This window comes from Amphibalanus amphitrite, unplaced genomic scaffold, assembly GCF_019059575.1.
Source record: "Amphibalanus amphitrite isolate SeventyFive unplaced genomic scaffold, NRLGWU_Aamphi_draft 001377F_arrow, whole genome shotgun sequence".
Taxonomy (NCBI): Eukaryota; Metazoa; Arthropoda; class Thecostraca; order Balanomorpha; family Balanidae; genus Amphibalanus; species Amphibalanus amphitrite.
In genome coordinates this window covers 2098-7561 of record NW_024882870.1, presented here as the reverse complement: position 1 = coordinate 7561, position 5464 = coordinate 2098, and positions in this window count along the sequence as shown.

Below are 5464 nucleotides of genomic sequence, written 5' to 3'. Positions count from 1 at the left end.
CTGTAGGGGGAGGGGTGGTCGGACAGGGGTAATGAATAAACTTGACCTCCGCGCGCGACTGTGAAGATCCTCCTCTGTGGTTTGTTCTTGTGACACAATACATCAATAAACAGTGCGATTTATTTATAGGCCGCTGGATTGTTGGTTTTACGTTGTCGACGTATATTCTTCATGCCGCGGGAGCATGAGCCTGAAAAACAAAACAACCTTAGATAATCCAACCAAATTTTACGGAGCTATTTCGAGGCCCTTTTTTAGCATTTTACAACAGACCGTGGCGTGTTCCTTTCATAAAGGATGTCAATGAAAGCGTGCCTGCGCCGTTGCCCAAGATTACTTCTACTCCCGTTGCCAGTGTTTCAGAAAAGTCGTGTCCATATCCCTCTATATGTTGCTGCCATATGAGACGAATCTGACTGATAAAATACATAACTGGCGCAGTCAACATTTCTTCGCCACGTGTGTTGACCGTGTTAGATTTTATTGTTTTTACTTTTATTTTGGAATATCGTTGGTTGTATCTTGTTCGTTTTGACATTTTTTTTTTAATGATTGTGTTATGTTTGGATTTTGTTGAATTGTTCCCCCAACAAGTGAGTAAATCAACAAATAAATGCAGCGGTAACCTTGACCTTTCTTAATTATCTTATCTTAAATCATTTAAATGTTTCCCACAGGCCACTGTTGATATGCAATAAGTAGTTCATCCATTTTAACAAAGCATTACTTATTATTTACCTGTTGTTCTGCTCGTCTGTTCAAAACAAAAGCTAACATAATGTTGTTTGCTTATCTCAAATAAAACTACTCTCGCCCTATTGTAACTGCTAATTTCAGTCGGTGACACACCAGGGAAATAAGCTAAAATTAGAGCACTCTATTTATTGCTCCCGCTACTTCACCGTCTCCCATAGGGTCCTGTGTTGAGCTGGTGTCGAGGCTCTAAAAATGACGCCGATTTTTGCACCCTTCTCACGAAAACCGCTCGGACCGCCTGGAAACCAATTGTTCCGCTCTAAAAATTTCATGATCGACGGGAAAATGAATGAGGAAAAGGTTGGTCCTGAAATAATTCTGAACTCCCTGTAGAACATATCGAAATATGGCTGCAAACTAGGAGCATGTCAAAATCGACAAAACAATACAAATAAACTTACCGGGATTTTTTTATTTTCCATGCATCTGTGTATGAAATCAGTCGGTTTTTCGGAAAGATCATCTTCTGTTTAATAAATAATTCCACAATTGCAATCGAGAAAAAAAACATTTCCGCTGTGACAACAGTTTTGGCATTGTGCCAGTAGTGTGGCGTGCGGGGTGCTGCGTGGTCGTCGGGACGGAGTTGTGAGTATTTTTGGTGTTTTAAATGGTTGATGGCCATTTGAACCAGCTTCATATTATTTCCTACAAATTTTTGCATCAAATTATTGCTTTGAAAGACCATTGAAACCCCTTATCTCTTCATGAAACACGATCATATTCATCGTCGACGAAAATGGCGCGGGACTCCATGTGCATTCCGATCGAAATAAATCGTAAATTAAATAATATTCGATGATAAGTATCATATTCTAGTGACACATTTTCATAAAATAAGGCATAAACTTTGCAAGGAAGTCAACATTGGATAATTGGATTCTTATTTTGCTCACATATCCTTGTAGTAGTCAAATGGCTCAATTGTTAGATAGATGTAAGCATATGTTTTGGCTTGATGTTTGCTGTGAAACCACCCAGCCACTTGCTGGTTGAGTGGTTTTCTGATAATTACCTGATAATCATTTCTCCTTTTCCTTAAAAGAAACTAAAATTCCTTTCAAAGTAATCCATTTTAAGGAAAGGCGGCTTGCTCATTGGCATTTCATGTTCTTGTTTTGTTATTGCTGGCAGTATTTTGATACAATAATGCAATATGAATTTTTTGCAATAATAAAACCTAAGACAAACTTAGTTAATGCGTCAATCAAACACCCAACAGAAAGACTGTGAGTCCTTGTGACGTGAAGTAGAATATTCTATGAATGTGTTATATAGAATATGCCAAATATTAAATTAATTATTATTTGATACTGATAGCTGAGCAGGTGAATTATGCCACAATATAATTTCATTTTCTGGTTTTGAAATAGCCGGCAGTATTTTACTTCAACAAATGTAATATACATAGAATACATGTTGTTATGTTACCTATGTTAAAAGTTTAATAACAGCCAACAGAAGGAGCTGTTTCAGCAGATAATGTTTGTACCTTATGCATTACCTTTCTTTTCTGCAGGACCATGCTTCCGCTGGGTGGTCGACATTTGCCTCCTGAAGAAGTTGAGCAACATGAAGACCACCAGATGAGGTGTCTGCAGTTTATGTGGAACTCTGCAGACTACAAGTGTTATGTCAACCACAACCAAAGTGCTGTGATCATGGAGGCATGAACCTCATGACAACACTTCAGATTTGCAGTTGAACCAAAGTGTGATTCAAACCACCTGTGGCATCTCACTCAATGTGTGAACAGTGTGATTATTGTGCAGTGTTCAGCTGCAACTAAGACATTTATTAGTGACTTGTTTTGCAATTAGCCACCAAAAGCATTTTTGGGCTGGCTGCTGTAATTTGGTTGTGCACTGCGCAATAGTGGTAGTGTTTTGTCACTTGTCAAGTTGTCAGTTGTGCATGTTGCATGTTTCTCTTCCCTCGGCCCTCATTATCAGTTAAGTGGTGAATTGGCATCACTCAGTCTCCCCAGATCTCCATTGACTGTCTGTCAACCACCTAACTTGAGATGGTATTTGCTAATAGTGTCAGAAAAGAAGTGATTGTAGACATTTTTAGGAATATGAGCTCCGTTTCATGCGTGTTCCAGTGGTCATTTTGTCACATGTCCCATAGTGTAATAAATGGAAACTGTTGTTCCCTTTTGAAGGTACTCGCGGATGCAGAAAGCGTTGGGCCTAATCATTAAACGCACCCTCCTATCAGCGACGCACGAAATCGACAAATATCATCCTTTTTAGAACAGGAGGAAACGAAAACTTGTGAACATAGCTGTACCTACAACAGTGCATAAGGAATTGAAATTCTGGGAGTTTTTGAAATTCGGAGAAACTCAAGTTGTCGACAGGTATGCCCCCTTGCACGTCAAAGACCGCCTAAAAAACAAACGTCTACAAATGAAGGCAGTATTCGTATGTTCGTTGTAATTGCAGCAGCCTAGCAACATGTATTGCGGTCCGATGGCGAATTGCACTCGTGCTCAAAAACTATGCCGGTAACTGCCAATGCACTTAGGTCATAGGTGAGGAGAGGAAGGGTTATGTCATATGTCAACATCATAGAAATGGCTTCATCTGAGCTGTGCCTATTGTACATAATTCAACCAATCTATGCATTTCGTTTCTTGCAATCTACTCATGCTTTCACTCCAGCTTCAGAGTAATCATCCCATATTGTACGTCTTAAGATATTGATTTCTATGGCGGTTTGCAATTACTAGCCACGTCTCACCTCAGTTTGGTGGCCCCGCATCGTCCCACTCGGCCGCTCTAAAATTGACTTACGGAGGAGGATGGTGGCTTTTATTTTAGCTTCTCCGCCGACTGCGGGGAGCGCCGTCGCCGAGGTAGGAGCAATAATTAGCTTATGTTTGGGACTAATTTCCACGCTTAATTAACATTTTAATGTTATTTTAATTAATTCATGTTAATCCTTGACGCATTCTCTTACTATTGATACCATCCACCGGTCTGAGAATTACTGCCTTGCTGCGTAAGGGCCGATAAAAGATCACGCTTTTAGGGGTATCTCTTCAACATGGGGCAGGAGCAATAAATAGAGTGCTCTAATTTTAGCTTATTTCCCTGGTATGTCACCAACTGATTTATGTTCATGTATGCCTTTTCCTCTGCAGTCTTCCTGTCTTCACATCAGCGGCATCATGTTCATCCTAGCCAAACTGCATGACGTGGTATTCTCACCTGGTATTCTCACCTGGTAGGGTTCACCAAGCCTGACAGCCTTAAGGATAGTCAAGGCAAGGGAACCCAGGATCAAAGGATGCGCCAGTTGAGATAAGAATTCGCGAGTATAGAGGGGTTACATAGCAACTGGAGTTATAGCATCCACATAAATAGCTCATACGAAAAAATACATGTGAATCAAGAATATTTGACACGAAGTTGCTCATCATCAACTACTCCGCAGGCTGGTACAGTTGGTCACGAATCGCATCGGCCAAGGCCCTCTTAAAGCTAGTTAAGTCAGGTGCGGTCACAACGTTTTCTGGGAGGCCGTTCCAGATGTGTATACATCGGATGGAGAAAGAGCGACGACGAACATCTAGTGTAACATGTGGCACGCGTATCTTGTAACAATGGCCTCGAGTGCAGCCGTGTAATTGACGAGAGAAAAACGTCTCAGGTTTTATATGACTTTTACCATTAAATATTTTCCAATATTGGATTAAGTCTGCGCGCAGAAGCCTTCCTGCGACTGAATACATATCAAGTTTTCGCAGACGCTCCTCATAACTCAGATTCTGCAAATCATCTATATGTCTAGACCACATCCTTAGCACACGTTCCAGTTTAACCATATCGCCCTTGTAACCAGTGTTCCACACGCATGAAGCATACTCTATCAGTGGTCTTATGTGAGTTTTAAAGAGGAACAACATGAAATCAGATGAGCGGCAGACAGTTGACTTAAGAAAACTGTAACATAAACCAGACGCTTTGTGTGCAACAGATCCGATGTGTTCGTGAAATCTAAGCCTTGTGTCCACCAGGACACCAAGGTCACCGTGTGAGTCACAGATAGGAAGGGGACTACCCTCGAGGGAGTATGAAGGTGGCACCAGGTCCTTAAAGCCTTTCGAGAAACGCAGGACCGCACATTTCTCTCTGTTAATCTTGAGACCCCATGATACAGACGTATTGACCAACAAGTCTATATCATTCTGAACAGATGGAATCACAGTCGGGCAATGTCCGCGAGGATACTTCACACCGGAATAAATCTTGAGGTCATCTGCAAATATCTTGTACTTTGATATCAATTTGGAGCCAATGTGATTTATATAGACCAAAAAAAGTAGCGGTCCCAAGACCGAACCCTGAGGCACACCACTGTGGACAGGTCTGGGGCCACTGAGATGTCCGCTAACAGACACTCTCATCTCCCTGTCAGATAGGAATGATGCTATCCATGTTAAGAGCTGACCGGTAATGCCAAGAGACTGGAGCTTCGTTAACAGGACTTTGTGGCAAACAATATCAAAAGCCTTACTGTAATCGAACAACACTAAGTCCACAACATACCCAGAATCCATTAGGTCCGCGATCTCGTCGTAAGCCAAAAGAAGTTGCTCTGCAGTGGATCTCCCTTGGCGAAACCCAAACTGATGATCAGAAAGAAGGTCATTGTCCTCTAGATAGAGCCGCAAGTGGCTAGTAATGATGCGTTCCAGGGT